At 43.5% G+C, this 18,804-nt stretch overlaps 1 protein-coding gene across 4 annotated transcripts in view; it reads right to left on the bottom strand.

Annotated features, from left to right (window-relative positions):
* LOC149461002 (cathepsin K-like) overlaps nucleotides 1-18,483 on the bottom strand; it is a 77,274-nt gene extending 58,791 nt beyond the window's left edge. For 2 of the 4 annotated variants that reach the window (XM_089678962.1, XM_089678966.1), the window contains exons 1-2: nucleotides 18,369-18,385; nucleotides 2,330-2,445 (exon numbers count right to left, since the gene is read on the bottom strand). The gene's annotated coding sequence lies outside the window, so the exon portion shown is untranslated. Of the gene's footprint in view, nucleotides 1-2,329; nucleotides 2,446-18,368 lie in introns of all 4 variants that reach the window. The other 2 variants (XM_089678961.1, XM_089678965.1) reach the window with 1 other exon arrangement.
* Between the last annotated feature and the right edge of the window lie 321 nt (nucleotides 18,484-18,804).

The following is an 18,804-nucleotide window of genomic DNA, read 5'->3' as shown; positions in this document are numbered from 1 at the left end:
AAAAGGCTGACAATTTTGAGGAAAAAAAACAATATTTTGAACTTTTTGCTATAAAACATGTCCAGTAAAAAAAATGCAAAAATCAAATTTAGTCTAAAATTTCTGCCAAAATGTATTCTGTGACATGTCTTTGCTAAAAAAAAATCCCAATACGTGTAAATTAATTGGTTTACGTGAAAGTTATAGCATTTACAAATGGCGGGAAAGATACTGGGATTTTTCATTTTTATTTATACTAATAATGGTGCCGATCAGCGACTTTTGGCGGCAATCAGCGACATATGGCGGCGACCAGCAACTTATGGCAGGACTGCGGGACAGCGGCGGACATTTTGACACTGGGGGGGGGAACTGACTTGGGGTCACTGACATCCCCAGTGACACCAATACAGTGGTCAGTGAAAAAAAACACTGAAACTGTACTAATGTCACTGGGGAGGAAGGGGTTAACATTTTTAGAATTTGCAGTGTAAGGGGAGTGTTTTACTAGGGGGCGGGGGTGTGTACTGGAGGGGGGGGGCAGGGAGGGGGGAGCTGATCGAGGGAGAGAAACTCTGCAGCTTCTCACAAGCTGTCAGAGAACTGACACAGAACAGGGCTGTGTGTAAACAATGCAGCCCTGCTCTGTGTCAGCGAACACCGGCAATCGCGGGAAAACGGCCGGTAAAAACCGGCCGTGACCCGTCGGCTGACACACGCTGCTGACACCCGCGGGACAGGTAGGGCGCGCGCGCGCCCCCTACCTGTTTTGAAGGCAGCCGTTTTAAAACATGCTTTTGCCTACAAGTGCCGCCCTGCCACCATTTATATGCGGTGGCTGGGCGGCAAGTGGTTAAATAGCAGGGCGGAATTGCCGCGATTGTGCCTGCGATTTCAAAACATGCTGTTAATTCTCTCATCAGCGTGTTCAGGTGCCGTTCATTTCAACAGCACATGTAAATGTGGGGTGTTTTTGCTGCGACTGCTGCACAACAAAAACGCTGAGGTCAGGCAAACAAAATTGGAAAATCCCAGAAACTTCTTTTGAGCGACGATATGTGAACAGAACTTAAAGGGTAACTCCACTGTTGTTGAGAAAAAAAATATTCCCCTCTGGGTGATCTCTGTACATTGGAGGGATTTTAACAAACTTTGTTGCAGATTCCCACCTTTTGCTATTCTGCAGAAATAGCTGTTTGTCCGTGCCCATGCACAGAGCAAATCTGTATGGGAGTGATTTTATAATTATCAATCATTTTATATATTATATATCATTTTTTTTTTTGCTAACTTTTTTTCCCATGCAAGTGGAGTTACCTTTTAAGTGGATTTAACCACTTCCAGACCGGAAACTTTTACCCCCTTCCTGACCAAAGCAATTTTCAGCACTATCTAGCACTATCACACTTTGAATGACAATTGCGCGGTCATGCAACACTGTACCCAAATTAATTTTTTACCATTTTTTTGAGACAGATAAAGCTTTATTTTGGTGGTATTTATTCACCGCTGGGATTTTTATTTTTTTTGCTATGTAAATGAAAAAGTCCAAACATTTTGAACAAAAGTGTTTTTTTTATAACATTTTGCAAATAAATAATATTTCATCATAAATCTTTGCCAAAATTTATTCCGTTATCTTTTTAGTAAAAAAAAAAACAAAAAACAAAATTAGTTTATATCCAAAAATTATAATTTTTAAACATTTTTTTTTTACATTTTTATTTTATTTTTTTATATTATTTTTTATTTATTTTTTTTACATACTGTCACCCTAGCAGTACAGTGTCACAATGGTGACACTGTACTACTTGTGGGGGGTGATGAAGATTTTTTTTTTTTTTACACTGATTGCTTTTACACCCATATAGGATGTAAAAGCAATCATTTCTCTTTCTCTCTGTCTGCATTCTTGCAGCCATTGAGAAGTACTGAGTGAGCTGTGATTGGTCACAGCTTGTCACATGGTACAAGGCTTTTGTGAATAGCCTTGTACCATGTGACCTCTGTGATCATTCACAGATTTCACATGTAGTAAGCAATGATGTCAGAAGTGACATCTTGCGTACTACTTTGCATGTGATCACTGATTGGCCAATCAGTGATCACATGATCGGGACCTCGTACAGAGGTCCCGTCCGACAATTGGTGTTTCACTGTGTCCGGAGGACACAGCGGGCACCGGATCGCGGTGTTGCGCACTCCCAGGGAGCGCGCACAAGCAGGGTGCGGGGAGGCCGTTTATAAACGGCCACCCAACCCTGCAGTGCCACCGTCCGGCCGATTATATGCAACGGCCGGTCGGGAAGTGGTTAACAATGGCCTTACATACAAATGTATGAAAACTTACATTGATCTTTTTCCTTCCATGGCTTTTCTCAACGCTCTCAACAGCGGTCGATAGTTGTCTGAAGGGGTGTTTACCTCGAAAATGTGGTCGATTTCCATGACGGGAAAATTCTTAGTCTGAAACCCACAATGCAGCAAAACAGTTTATTTTACATTTGATCCCCTATCAGCGATCACAAAGCTTGATAGATTACAATGGCAGGAACAGGTAAAGTGCAATTCATCAGAAGAAAAGGGGTGTAGGTCCAATTTTTACAGTATGTAATAAAGCAAAATGAGTTATGGGAGTTATGGGAGGTGTGGGGGTCGGGGGGTGGGGGGGATAGCCCCACTTGGACATGAACAGCACAGAAAAAAAAAGTTGTTTGGAACTTCACTCTCTTAATCAGCATGGGCTATTTCTAATCCTTAACCTCTTGCCGTCCGCCTGCTGTTTATAAACGGCAGGGCGGTGGCAGTCCAGGGGCGGGTTGCTGTTCCTAAACTGCACCCGCCTTTTCTAGCTGTGCGCGCTCCCTGGGAGTGCGCACCACCGCGATCCGGTGCCCGCTGTGTCCTCCGGACACAGTGAAACACCGATCGTCGGACGGGACCTCTGTACGAGGTCCCGATCATGTGATCACTGATTGGCGAATCAGTGATCACATGCAAAGTAGTAAGCAAGATGTCACTTATGACATCATTGCTTACTACGTGTGAAATCTGTGAATGATCAAAGAGGTCACATGGTACAAGGCTATTCACAACAGCCTTGTACCATGTGACAAGCTGTGACCACTCACAGCTCACTCAGTATTTCTCAATGACTGCAAGAATGCAGACAGAGAGAAAGAGAAAAGATTGCTTTTACATCCTATATGGGTGTAAAAGCAATCAGTGTAAAAAAAAAAAAAAAATCTTCATCACCCCCCAAAAGTAGTACAGTGTCACCATGGTGACACTGTACTGCTAGGGTGACAGTATGTAAAAAAAAATAAAAAATAATAATATAAAAAAAATAAAATAAAAATGTAAAAAAAAAATGTTTAAAAATTATAATTTTTGGTTATAAACTAATTTGGATTTTTTTTTTTACTAAAAATATAACGGAATAAATTTTGGCCAAGATTTAGGATGAAATATTATTTATTTGCAAAATTTTAATAAAAAAAAACACTTTTTTTCAAAATTTTTGGACTTTTTCATTTACATAGTAAAAAAAATTAAAATCCCAGCGGTGAATAAATACCACCAAAATAAAGCTTTATCTGTTTCAAAAAAATGGTAAAAAATTCATATGGGTACAGTGTTGCATGACCGCGCAATTGTCATTCAAAGTGTGATAGCGCTGAAAGCTGAAAATTGCCCTGGACAGGAAGGGGGTGAAAGTGTCCGGACAGGAAGTGGTTAAGCTGCTAGCATTAGTAGATAGATAGGAAAATATTATATTTACCTGTTTTAAACTTTTTTTTTTATACTCCTTCAGATACTTCCTGGTTTCCATGCCTAGGCATAGGATGTCATACATCCCATGAGGCGGGAGGGTTCTCATCTCAGCCAATACCTGAGTGAAGGACAGATGGATTCCAGTAAGTAACTGCTACATGAATCATCTGCCCTTACTCAAGATGGCAACTGCCAGAAATGCCAGGAGGTGTTTTTCAGAACAATTTCTCAGCAAAAAAAAAAAAAAAGTATGTAGACATGGATGGACTGGGGAGTTTGCTTTGAATATTAACCTCTTCACACCTGTGTCTCCTGGCCCTTTAAGGGGTTTCAAATGCCGAGAGGCAGGGCGGGGGTTTTAGGGTCATGTGACTGCCGTGATTCGCTGTCACATGATCGGAAGAGGTCCTGATCGCAAGGGGAGACCAGGACCTTTCCATGAGACACCGACATATGCGCTGGGAGCGCGCTTCCTGAGCACATATGTATTTTCAAATGGTACACAAATATATGGGCGCTAGTCGTCCAGGCCCAGCTGCCGGGAGTACGGTTGGTGTCAAGGGGTTAAAAATTAAAAAGCGTTTCTGGTGCTTAGATTAAGTACAGTTTTTTTTCTTACCTCATTCAGTAAAAAGAAAAAAAAAAAAAAAAAAGCATCATTGCCAAATTATACTTACCATTGCCACAGTCCAGCGGCTCAAACAAGAAGAAAAACCTTCTCAGCTCAAGAGAAGTGCAGCGGCATAAATGTAGATGGATAACTTGGTGGATGACCTCAGGTATTCAAATAATGACAGCGGCTTTGCTGCCCTCCAACAGGTCGGGGAAACCCAGAAAAATAGCTGCAAATGACGAAAAACAGAGGGCGCACCACCCTCAGAGGTACCTTTATTTGTATATAAAAGACAGATGTACAGTTGTGTTCAAAATAATAGCAGTGTGTTGAAAAAAGTGAATAAAGCTCAAAATCCTTCTAATAGCTTTTATTTCCATCCACACAAATGCATTGGGAACACAACACATTCTATTCCAAATCAAAACATGAAGAAAAATAGATCACATTTGTGTTGTTCCTCTAAAAAAATGGAAGAAAAGTGAATATTAGACGGTTCAAAAAAATCGCAGTGTTTGTATTCTTCTTTACAAACTCAAACATTCACTATATAAACTGAGAAATGTTTGAAGATTTTGCTTTCCTTTGAATGACTTCATGAATATTTGGTTGTAGTCGCACTGTTTCTGAGAACTGCTGTACATCTGTGTTGCATGGAGTCACCCAACTTCTGGCCCCTGTGATCAGGTATTCCAGCCCAGGATGATTGGACCACATTCCACAGTTCTTCTCTATTTCTTGGTTTTGCCTCAGAAACGGCATATTTGATGTCACCCCACAAGTTTTCTATTGGATTAAGATCCGGGGATTGGGCTGGCCACTCCATAACGTCAATCTTGTTGGTCTGGAACCAAGATGTTGCACGTTTACTGGTGTGTTTGGGGTCGTTGTCTTGTTGGAACACCCATTTCAAGGGCATTTCATGGACTTTATTGTAGACCTGCCACCTTCTCAAAACCACACTGCCATATTTGTGGTGGTAGAGCGCCTATCCAAGATGGCCCATTTTTTGCCACTCAAGGACACGCCCTCCGCTCCCGAGACCGCTCAGCTCTTCATCAAAGAAGTAGTGAGGCTCCATGGAGTTCCTAGGAACATTGTATCAGACTGTGGAGTCCAATTCACGTCAAGGTTTTGGAGAGCCTTGTGCGAGCTGCTAGAGATCAAGTTGTCATTCTCCTCAGCATACCACCCACAGACGAATGGACAGACGGAGCGAACCAACCAGACGTTGGAGTCTTTTCCGCAGGACAATTGGTTGGCTCTCTTACCGTTAGCAGAGTTTGCATATAATAACGCAAAACATTCCGCCACCAACCAATCACCATTTTTTGCCAACTATGGGTTCCACCCCACTTTCCTTCCAGATCTGATTCTAGAAAACCCAGTACCAGCAGCTTGGGATGCTGTAAGTTTTTTACATCTAATAACAAATTACTGCAAGAGGCAATAACACGGGCCCAAGAAGATAACAAGAAAGCATTCGATAAAAGAAGAGGGGAATTGACCTTACACCCAGGAGATCAGGTATGGTTAGCAACAACCAACCTGAGAATGGCCTGTCCATCAAAGAAGCTGGCACCCAAATTCATAGGCCCGTTTCCGCTAAAACGGAAGATCAACGAGGTAGCTTTCGAACTGGCATTACCGGAATCCTTCCGCATACACCCAGTGTTCCATGTATCTCTGTTAAAACCTGCAACTCCTGATCCATTCCTGGATCGCAGATCAAGCCCTCCAGTAGCCTTGGACATTGACGGGGAAGAAGAGTTCGAGGTAGAGGCAATCTTGGATTGCAGGAGGAGAGGAGGTCAGATTCAATACCTGATCAAATGGAAAGGCTACGGGCCAGAAGAGAATTCATGGGAACCAGCTCAGAATGTTCACGCTCCCAGATTAATCCATGAGTTTCAGCGCAACCATCCACAAAGGAGATGTCACTTTGGCATCCGGAGGCTGCCCTTAGGGGAGGGGCAATGTCAGGGATCCCGGCCGCTCAGCGGAGCGCGCATGCGCAGATCACCGACTCGTCCTAGCCGGCGAGCACTGAGTTGTCGGCGATCGCGGCGGCCGCGCATGCACACTAGCGATTGCAGCCGCACCAATGAGAGCACAGGGTGCCCTATTTAAACCAGCCCTGTGCATCTCCAAATTGTCTGATGGTCTTGTTCCCTATACCTGTGTTCCTGCTGATCCTGTGTTCCTGGTTTCCTTGTTGCTGACCCAGCCTGCTTCTGATACTGCTGTCTTCTCCTGCCCTGACCCCTGGCTGGTCCTGACCACTCTCTGTCTGATCCTGATTGCCTGACCTCCCGTTACTGAACCCGGCTTGCGACCCGTTATTCTTCTGCCTACTACTCCGTACTGTTTGCTCCGCTGTTGCAAACCCGGCCTGTCTGACTACGCATACCTCTTCACATCTGGCTCTCACCTGCACCACGCCATTGGCACCTGCCTCTACCACAGCTGGTGTTTCTCGGAGGTCGCATCCTGGTCGCCGGCTGCTTCAAGTCCATCCCCACCATCAGGGGCTCTGGTGAACCAGCAGACTGAGGCTTAGACTCCGCGCCCTGGGGAATTCTGGCCAGTGGACTGCTCCGCTAGAGGCTACAGCCAGTCGGCTACTGACACATGGTGGCGCAAGCATCATGATATGGGGATGTTTCTCATACTACGGTGTTGGGCCTATTTATCGCATACCAGGGATCATGGATCAGTTTGAATACATCAGAATACTTGAAGAGGTCATGCTGCCTTATGCTGAAGAGGAAATGCCCTTGAAATGGGTGTTCCAACCAGACAACGACCCCAAACACACCAGTAAACGTGCAACATCTTGGTTCCAGACCAACAAGATTGACGTTATGGAGTGGCCAGCCCAATCCCCGGATCTTAATCCAATAGAAAACTTGTGGGGTGACATCAAATATGCCGTTTCTGAGGCAAAACCAAGAAATAGAGAAGAACTGTGGAATGTGGTCCAATCATCCTGGGCTGGAATACCTGATCACAGGGGCCAGAAGTTGGGTGACTCCATGCAACACAGATGTACAGCAGTTCTCAGAAACAGTGCGACTACAACCAAATATTCATTAAGTCATTCAAAGGAAAGCAAAATCTTCAAACATTTCTCAGTTTATATAGTGAATGTTTGAGTTTGTAAAGAAAAATACAAACACTATTTTTTTGAACAGTTTAATATTCACTTTTCTTCAATTTTTTTAGAGTTACAACACAAATTTGATCTATTTTTCTTCATGTTTTGATTTGGAATAGAATGTGTCGTATTCCCTATGCATTTGTGTGGATGGAAATAAAAACTATTAGAAGGATTTTCAGCTTTATTCACTTTTTTCAACACACTGCTATTATTTTGAACACAACTGTACGCGTCTTGAGAGTTAGGGACCTTAGATTGAACACTCGAGGGTTAGGGACCTTAGATTGTACACCCCTTGAGGGTTAGGGACCTTAGATTGTACACCCCTTGAGGGTTAGGGACCTTAGATTGTACGCCCCTTGAGGGTTAGGGACCTTAGATTGTACGCCCCTTGAGGGTTAGGGACCTTAGATTGTACGCCCCTTGAGGGTTAGGGACCTTAGATTGTACGCCCCTTGAGGGTTAGGGACCTTAGATTGTACGCCCCTTGAGGGTTAGGGACCTTAGATTGTACTCCCCTTGAGGGTTAGGGACCTTAGATTGTACGCCCCTTGAGGGTTAGGGACCTTAGATTGTACACCCCTTGAGGGTTAGGGACCTTAGATTGTACTCCCCTTGAGGGTTAGGGACCTTAGATTGTACGCCCCTTGAGGGTTAGGGACCTTAGATTGTACGCCCCTTGAGGGTTAGGGACCTTAGATTGTACGCTCCTTGAGGGTTAGGGACCTTAGATTGTACGCTCCTTGAGGGTTAGGGACCTTCGATTGTACGCCCCTTGAGGGTTAGGGACCTTAGATTGTACGCCCCTTGAGGGTTAGGGACCTTAGATTGTACTCCCCTTGAGGGTTAGGGACCTTAGATTGTACGCCCCTCGAGGGTTAGGGACCTTAGATCGTACTCCCCTTGAGGGTTAGGAATCTTAGATTGTACTTCCCTTGAGGGTTAGGGACCTTAGATCGTACTCCCCTTGAGGGTTAGGGACCTTAGATCGTACTCCCCTTGAGGGTTAGGAATCTTAGATTGTACTTCCCTTGAGGGTTAGGGACCTTAGATCGTACTCCCCTTGAGGGTTAGGGACCTTAGATTGTACGCCCCTTGAGGGTTAGGGACCTTACCGGCCTGGCTCCAAGAACTGTAAACCCGACGCTCTGTCACGAATGTTTGAAGACCCCAAGGAGGTCCCTAAACCTGATACCATCCTATCAGCAGGTAACTTTCTGCTATTACAGTCAGAGCTCCTGTCCAAGCTACAAGCCGCATCCATTGGGGCCCCTAACCCACCTGGAATCTCAGTGCAAAACAAGGAAGGGTTGTTAGGAAGGGGGAACAAATCGTGGTACCCGAAGAAGCTCGAACCATGGTCTTAGGCTACTGTCACGACCACCCTTTGGCCGGACACTTCGGAATAAGCAAGACATTAGAGCTAACACAGCGCACATTTTGGTGGCCGAGTATGGCCAAGGACCGTGAGGTCTACGTCAAAACCTGTGCCATATGCAACAGAAATAAGCCTACACGGAGCAAAGCTTGGGGCCTTCTACGACCTTTACCAGTGCCCGACAGGCCATAGAGTATGGTGTCCATGGACTTTATTGTAGACCTGCCACCTTCTCAAAACCACACTGCCATATTTGTGGTGGTAGAGCGCCTATCCAAGATGGCCCATTTTTTGCCACTCAAGGACACGCCCTCCGCTCCCGAGACCGCTCAGCTCTTCATCAAAGAAGTAGTGAGGCTCCATGGAGTTCCTAGGAACATTGTATCAGACTGTGGAGTCCAATTCACGTCAAGGTTTTGGAGAGCCTTGTGCGAGCTGCTAGAGATCAAGTTGTCATTCTCCTCAGCATACCACCCACAGACGAATGGACAGACGGAGCGAACCAACCAGACGTTGGAGTCTTTTCCGCAGGACAATTGGTTGGCTCTCTTACCGTTAGCAGAGTTTGCATATAATAACGCAAAACATTCCGCCACCAACCAATCACCATTTTTTGCCAACTATGGGTTCCACCCCACTTTCCTTCCAGATCTGATTCTAGAAAACCCAGTACCAGCAGCTTGGGATGCTGTAAGTTTTTTACATCTAATAACAAATTACTGCAAGAGGCAATAACACGGGCCCAAGAAGATAACAAGAAAGCATTCGATAAAAGAAGAGGGGAATTGACCTTACACCCAGGAGATCAGGTATGGTTAGCAACAACCAACCTGAGAATGGCCTGTCCATCAAAGAAGCTGGCACCCAAATTCATAGGCCCGTTTCCGCTAAAACGGAAGATCAACGAGGTAGCTTTCGAACTGGCATTACCGGAATCCTTCCGCATACACCCAGTGTTCCATGTATCTCTGTTAAAACCTGCAACTCCTGATCCATTCCTGGATCGCAGATCAAGCCCTCCAGTAGCCTTGGACATTGACGGGGAAGAAGAGTTCGAGGTAGAGGCAATCTTGGATTGCAGGAGGAGAGGAGGTCAGATTCAATACCTGATCAAATGGAAAGGCTACGGGCCAGAAGAGAATTCATGGGAACCAGCTCAGAATGTTCACGCTCCCAGATTAATCCATGAGTTTCAGCGCAACCATCCACAAAGGAGATGTCACTTTGGCATCCGGAGGCTGCCCTTAGGGGAGGGGCAATGTCAGGGATCCCGGCCGCTCAGCGGAGCGCGCATGCGCAGATCACCGACTCGTCCTAGCCGGCGAGCACTGAGTTGTCGGCGATCGCGGCGGCCGCGCATGCACACTAGCGATTGCAGCCGCACCAATGAGAGCACAGGGTGCCCTATTTAAACCAGCCCTGTGCATCTCCAAATTGTCTGATGGTCTTGTTCCCTATACCTGTGTTCCTGCTGATCCTGTGTTCCTGGTTTCCTTGTTGCTGACCCAGCCTGCTTCTGATACTGCTGTCTTCTCCTGCCCTGACCCCTGGCTGGTCCTGACCACTCTCTGTCTGATCCTGATTGCCTGACCTCCCGTTACTGAACCCGGCTTGCGACCCGTTATTCTTCTGCCTACTACTCCGTACTGTTTGCTCCGCTGTTGCAAACCCGGCCTGTCTGACTACGCATACCTCTTCACATCTGGCTCTCACCTGCACCACGCCATTGGCACCTGCCTCTACCACAGCTGGTGTTTCTCGGAGGTCGCATCCTGGTCGCCGGCTGCTTCAAGTCCATCCCCACCATCAGGGGCTCTGGTGAACCAGCAGACTGAGGCTTAGACTCCGCGCCCTGGGGAATTCTGGCCAGTGGACTGCTCCGCTAGAGGCTACAGCCAGTCGGCTACTGACACATGGTGGCGCAAGCATCATGATATGGGGATGTTTCTCATACTACGGTGTTGGGCCTATTTATCGCATACCAGGGATCATGGATCAGTTTGAATACATCAGAATACTTGAAGAGGTCATGCTGCCTTATGCTGAAGAGGAAATGCCCTTGAAATGGGTGTTCCAACCAGACAACGACCCCAAACACACCAGTAAACGTGCAACATCTTGGTTCCAGACCAACAAGATTGACGTTATGGAGTGGCCAGCCCAATCCCCGGATCTTAATCCAATAGAAAACTTGTGGGGTGACATCAAATATGCCGTTTCTGAGGCAAAACCAAGAAATAGAGAAGAACTGTGGAATGTGGTCCAATCATCCTGGGCTGGAATACCTGATCACAGGGGCCAGAAGTTGGGTGACTCCATGCAACACAGATGTACAGCAGTTCTCAGAAACAGTGCGACTACAACCAAATATTCATTAAGTCATTCAAAGGAAAGCAAAATCTTCAAACATTTCTCAGTTTATATAGTGAATGTTTGAGTTTGTAAAGAAAAATACAAACACTATTTTTTTGAACAGTTTAATATTCACTTTTCTTCAATTTTTTTAGAGTTACAACACAAATTTGATCTATTTTTCTTCATGTTTTGATTTGGAATAGAATGTGTCGTATTCCCTATGCATTTGTGTGGATGGAAATAAAAACTATTAGAAGGATTTTCAGCTTTATTCACTTTTTTCAACACACTGCTATTATTTTGAACACAACTGTACGCGTCTTGAGAGTTAGGGACCTTAGATTGAACACTCGAGGGTTAGGGACCTTAGATTGTACACCCCTTGAGGGTTAGGGACCTTAGATTGTACACCCCTTGAGGGTTAGGGACCTTAGATTGTACGCCCCTTGAGGGTTAGGGACCTTAGATTGTACGCCCCTTGAGGGTTAGGGACCTTAGATTGTACGCCCCTTGAGGGTTAGGGACCTTAGATTGTACGCCCCTTGAGGGTTAGGGACCTTAGATTGTACGCCCCTTGAGGGTTAGGGACCTTAGATTGTACTCCCCTTGAGGGTTAGGGACCTTAGATTGTACGCCCCTTGAGGGTTAGGGACCTTAGATTGTACACCCCTTGAGGGTTAGGGACCTTAGATTGTACTCCCCTTGAGGGTTAGGGACCTTAGATTGTACGCCCCTTGAGGGTTAGGGACCTTAGATTGTACGCCCCTTGAGGGTTAGGGACCTTAGATTGTACGCTCCTTGAGGGTTAGGGACCTTAGATTGTACGCTCCTTGAGGGTTAGGGACCTTCGATTGTACGCCCCTTGAGGGTTAGGGACCTTAGATTGTACGCCCCTTGAGGGTTAGGGACCTTAGATTGTACTCCCCTTGAGGGTTAGGGACCTTAGATTGTACGCCCCTCGAGGGTTAGGGACCTTAGATTGTACGCCCCTTGAGGGTTAGGGACCTTAGATTGTACGCCCCTTGAGGGTTAGGGACCTTAGATTGTACTCCCCTTGAGGGTTAGGGACCTTAGATTGTACGCCCCTTGAGGGTTAGGGACCTTAGATTGTACGCCCCTTGAGGGTTAGGGACCGTAGATTGTACGCCCCTTGAGGGTTAGGGACCTTAGATTGTACGCCCCTTGAGGGTTAGGGACCTGAGATTGTACACCCCTTGAGGGTTAGGGACCTTAGATTGTACGCCCCTTGAGGGTTAGGGACCTTAGATTGTACGCCCCTTGAGGGTTAGGGACCTTAGATTGTACGCTCCTTGAGGGTTAGGGACCTTAGATTGTACGCGTCTTGAGGGTTAGGGACCTTAGATTGTACGCGTCTTGAGGGTTAGGGACCTTAGATTGTACGCGTCTTGAGGGTTAGGGACTGATGTAAATTAATGGTGCTATATATGTACCTGTAATAAATAAATAATAATAATTAACCGCTTCCACACCACCCTATAGCAGATATACTGCTGCACGGATGCACAAAATCACATATATATACACTTGATTTTGCAGTTCCCGATAGGGGGCCTCGGCTGCCAATCACTGGGTCCCGGCAGGTGATTCCCCACCAGCACCCTGCGATCTCCGAGTATTACCGACAGGAGAGAGACCTGCATATAAACAACACAGATCTCTTCCCTGTCAGCTCCCGCACCCTGCTTTGTATGGCTCTGCATAGCAGAGTCATACAAAGTAGTGTGCTTACAGTGTACAGCAGACAGTTAACCCTATGATCACCCCAGATGGCAACCCCTTCCTGCCCAGTGCCATTAGTACAGTGTCAGCGCTTTTTATTAGCACTGATCACTGTATTGGTGTCACTGGGGATGTCAGTGACACCGAGTCAGTTCCCCCCCAGTGTCAGAATGCCACTGGGCAGGAAGGGGTTAACATCTGGGGCGATCAACGGATTAACTGTTTTTTACTAGGGAGACATGCTGGTGTGCAGAGAAATACACAATAGCATGTTACAGCTGGCAGTGGAGAGATCTGTGTTGTTTACACACAGGTCTCTCCCGTCACTGTTTTTCGGCGATCGCTGGGTGCCAGTGGGGAATCTCTGCCCGGGACCCGGTGATCGACATCTAAAGCCACAATGGCAGCGCAGGTAGGGCAGCGCACGCGCCCCTACACGAAAATGCAAAATCACATACATATATACACACACACACACACACATGGTTTTGCGCCGCCCTGCAGCAGTAGTTCTGCTATAGGGAGCGGGGAAGCGGTTAACACACTTCACTAAAGGGGAGCTATTTAGAAAAGGAGAATCTCAATAAAGGATAACTAAACCCAACAACAAAAATGGAATATATTGCAGATGACGAGTCCTTAGATTTGGTGCCTGCATTTGTTTTCATTTTTCAGGCTATGAACATTTTCAGCAAGTACAGAAACACCGTAGCAGCACTGGGGACCCCTGATTCTGATCAGGACACTATCGGCATGGAATCTGCATGTCTTCCCTGAGCATACACTGGTTTCCTCCCACACTACAAAAGACATATGCTGGTAGGTTCATAAAAAGCCGTAACAGGTTATCAGTGAATGGCGGCCCTAGAATTAGGCCTCTTTCACACGGCCGTTCCGTTTTTTTCCTTAGTTCAGTCACATTTTTTTTTTTAAACCGGAGCTAAATGGATCAAGACTTCAGGTTTTAACCTCTGTTTTCATATTCGTTTACATCAGTTTTTCATCTGTTTTTTTTTCATCAGTTTCTTGTCAGTTTTTACATCCTTTACGAATGCAAAAACAGATGCAAAAATGTACTGTATATCCCCTTACATCTGTTTTTGATCAGTTTACATCTGTTTACATCAGTTTTTGATCCTTTTTGATCCGTTTACATTTGTCTTTTTGTCAGTTTCTTGTCATTTTCTCCTTCAGTTTGTCAGTTTTTACATCAATTTTTTACATCCTTTACCAATGCAAAAACGGACCGTATGTCTGTTTACATCAGTTATTCATCCGTTTACATCAATTTTTCATCTGTGTTTTTGTCATTTTCATGTCAGTTTTTTACATCCTTTACCAATGCAAAAACAGACTGTATGTCTGCTTACATTCAATTACATCCGTTTTTGATTCGTTTACATACATTTTTTCCAGTTTCTCCATCCTTTACCAATGCAAAAACAGATACATAAACGGACCGTATGTCCACTTACATCCATTTTTCATCCTTTTTCATCAGTTTCTCTTCAGTTTGTCAGTTTTTACATCAGTTTTTTACATCCTTTACCAATTCAAAAACGGACTGTATGTCTGCTTACATCCGTTCTTCATCCGTTTACATCAGTTTTTCATCTGTTTTTTTGTAATTTTCTTGTCAGTTTTTTACATCCTTTACCAATGCAAAAACAGACCACATGTCCCTTTGCATTCATTATATCCGTTTTTTGATCCGTTTACATCCTTTTTTCATCAGTTTCTCCATCCTTTAACAATGCAAAAACGGACCGTATGTCCACTTACATCCATTTTTCATCATTTTTGATCTGTTTACATCCATTTTTTCATCAGTTTGTCAGTTTTTACATACATTTTTTACATCCTTTTCCAATGCAAAAACGGACCGTATGTCTGCTTACATTAGTTCTTCATCCGTTTTTATCAGTTTTTCATCTGTTTTTTCAGCATTTTCTTGTCAGTTTGTACACCAGTTTTTGTATATCCTTTACCAATGCAAAAACAGATGCAAAAACGGACCGTATGTCCACTTACATCCATTTTTCCAATTCACATCTGTTTTTCATCCGTTTACATCCATTTTTTCCATTCACATCTGTTTTTCATCCGTTTACATCCATTTTTCCCATTCACATCTGTTTTTCATCTGTTTACATACATTTTTCCCATTCACATCTGTTTTTCATCCAATTTCAATCAGTTTTTGAACAGTTTACATACATGTTTCATCCGTTTTTTAGCTGTTTACATCAGGTTTTTTTTTCGTCAGTTTTCTGGTCAGTGTTTGCATCATTTTTGTACATCCTTTACAAAGGCAAAAACAGACCGTATGTCCACTTACATCCGTTTTTGATCCATCTACATCTGTTTTTTGATCCGTTTACACAAATTTTCTTCCGTCTTTCACCTCTGTTTTTTTGTCAGTTTCCCGTCAGTTTTTTACATCCTTTACCAATGCGAAAATTAACCGTATGTCCGTTTACATTCATATTTCCCATTCACATCTGTTTTTTATCCATTTACATGCAATTTAATCTGTTCTTGATAGGTTTACATCCATTTTCCATCCGTTTTTGATCCATTTACATCTTTTTTTGTCATTTTCTCATCATCATTTGTCAGTTTTTATATCCCTTACCAAGGCAAAAAGGGACCGTATGTCTGCTTACATACGTTTACATCCATTTTGATCTGTTTATATCAGTTTTTCATCCTTATTTGATCTGTTTACACACATTTTTCATCCGTTTACATCAGTTTTTCATCTCTTTACAACCGTTTTTTCGTCAGTTTCTTGTCAGTTTTTACACCCAGTTTTTTACATCCTTTACCAATGCAAAAACAGAAGCAAAAACAGACTGTAGGTCTGCTTCCATCTGTTTTTGATGCTTTTACATCCATTTTTGAACCGTTTTTCATTCGTTTACATCCGTTTTTAATCGGTCTTTCGTCGGTTTACATCAGTTTTTCATCCGATTTTGATTCATTTACATGCGTTTTCATCTGTTTTTTTTTTTTGCATACTTTACCGATGCAAAAACAGACCACATGTCTGCTTACATCTGTTTTTTATCTGTTTACATCCCTTTTTTTTGTCAGTTTTTACATCCTTTACCAAAACAAAAACAGATTCAAAATGAACCATATGTCTGCTTACATCAGTTTTTCATCCATTTTTTGTCAGTTTTTTACATTCATTTACATCCATTTTTCCCATTCACATCCGTTTTTCATCCATTTACATCCATTTTTAATCTGTTTTTGATCAGTTTACATACATTTTTGATCCGTTTTTGAGCTGTTTACATCAGTTTTTTGTCAGTTTTCTTGTCAGTGTTTACATCAGTTTTTACATCCTTTACCAAGGCAAAAACAGACCCTATGTCCACTTACATCCGTTTTTGATCCGTTTACATCTGTTTTTAATCCGTTTACACATATTTTTCATCCGTTTTTCACCTCTTTACATCCCTTTTTTCTTCAGTTTCTTGTCAGTTTTTTACATCCTTTCCCAATGCAAAAAACGGACCGTATGTCCATTTACATCCATTTTTCCCATTTCACATCCGTTTTCAGCCAGTTTATTCCATTTTTGATTGGTTTACATCCATTTTCCATACGGTTACATCTGTTTTTTGATCCGGTTACATGCTTCTTTTTTTGTCATTTTCTCATCATTTGTCAGTTTTTATATCCTTTACCAAGGCAAAAAGGGACCCTATGTCCGCATACATACGATTACATCCATTTTGATCCATTTACATTATTTTTTCATCCTTTTTTGATCCATTTATACACATTTTTCATCCGTTTATATCCATTTTTCATCTCTTTACATCCGTTTATTCGTCAGTTTCTTGTCAGCTTTTACACCAGTTTTTTAAATCCTTTACCAATGCAATAACAGATGCAAAAATGGACTGTATGTCTGCTTACATCCGTTTACATTTCTTTTTAATCTTTCATTGGTTTACATCAGTTTTTGATCTGTTTTTGATCCATTTACACGCATTTTTCATCAGTTTACATCCATTTTTCATCTGTTTACATCTGTTTTTTCATCAGTTTCTCGTCAGTTTTTACATCGTTTTTTTACATCCTTTACCGATGCAAAAACGGACCATGTTTGCGGAAATGTCTGCTTGCATCTGTTTTTTTTATCCTTTTACATCTGTTTTTTCATCAGTTTTTACATCCTTTGCCAATATAAAAACAGGTGCAAAAATGGACCATATGTCTGCTTACATCCGTTTTTCATCCGTTTTTTCATCAGTTTTTACATCAGTTTTTTACATCCTTTACCAGTGCAAAAACAGACGCAAAAATGGACCGCATGTCCGCTCACATGGGTTTACATCCGTTTTTCATCTGTTCCGTTTTTTTTTAATGGAAGAAAAATTGTTTTTTTTCTCCCTTTCAAAAAAGAAATGTTAACAGATGCAAACATTAATGGATGTAAACAGATGATCATCCATTTACATCCGCTAGTCCATAGAATACACAGGTGTCCGTGTTTCATCTGTAAACGGACACCTGTGTCCGTGTGAAAGAGCCCTTACAGCCCTCCCTTTGACATTTGCGGCACTACCTCACATGCGTGGTGCAATCACCATTTACATACACGTTAGGGACCTATGAATGCGTTTGCATTGTGTGCATACATGAGGGGGACAAGAGAGCTTTTGTATTTTTTCTTACAATTTTTATTATTTTTTTCAATTTTAACTTTATTGCTATCGCAAATGAAAATGGAAAAAAGTCGTGCAGGAACCTTTTTCAAAGTCGCTGTAGAATAGGTCGCGACAATTTGAATGTTTCCATTGCCGGCAATGGGGTGCGACTTTCCATGCAACTTGGAACTATCAAAATCGCATGACAAATGGCACCGGTGTGAACGAGGCCTTCAAGATGAAAATTCCACAGTTCTTTTCCATAACGCCACAAACAGTGAGGGTGAGGCGCGGCGATGCGACATTTATGATACACCCGCCGCACGTCCGCCAGGAATCCACAAACCACAGTGCGTAACTTTATTGGTAAATATTGGAGCTGGCGACCATGGAAGGAACTCTGACTGCTCTGTATATTATTGGATCTGAAGCCAGAGGATCAGCATGGCAGCCAAGCAACCAGCATTTCCAGGAAGTCAGCAATGGCAGCCATAGCCCAGGGTCTACTATTCCCTGCATGGCCAGCACAGGCACAGAGAGGCTTTTATAGGAGGCACTACAAGTCCCATAAGAATGGAGACCAGTCCTGGCTGGCACTTATAGTTCACCACAGCCTGAGAGCTCCAGACTGCCTGTCTAAGCCGGAGGATTCTCCTCAGCACCAGCACCCCTATCCCTGTCCTCCTCCCCCACACTACTCACCTCACTGTCCTCGGCCAGTTCTATGAAAGAGAACACCATACATAAATCCCCTCTCTGCCTTCCCCAGGACTGCTACCTCCACACACAGCTTACAGCCGACTTGTCTCCATAGCGGCGGCCATTTTGTCAACGCTTCCTTGTTTGGCTTCTTAAGCCACTGGACTACAAAAAAATGGAGCAGGCAATGCAACTGAGAGCTCTGAAGTGGAGACAGTGTTGTGCATGTGTGAGCAGGACAGCGTTTCCGGGTCATGTGACTAGACCAGTCAAAGCAGAGTTTCCATATTATATGATTAAATTTATTATGTTATGCTTGTTTCATATTTATATATATTATAATATATCATATTTATTTCAATTTATTTCACACACACACATATATATACACACATATATATATATATATATATATATATATATACACACACACACACAT

The sequence above is a fragment of the Staurois parvus genome, unplaced genomic scaffold, assembly GCF_062004578.1.
Source record: "Staurois parvus isolate SC_StPar_1 unplaced genomic scaffold, SC_StPar_1.0 ptg000213l, whole genome shotgun sequence".
Taxonomy (NCBI): domain Eukaryota; kingdom Metazoa; phylum Chordata; class Amphibia; order Anura; family Ranidae; genus Staurois; species Staurois parvus.
This window is presented reverse-complemented; position numbering and strand designations above follow the sequence as displayed.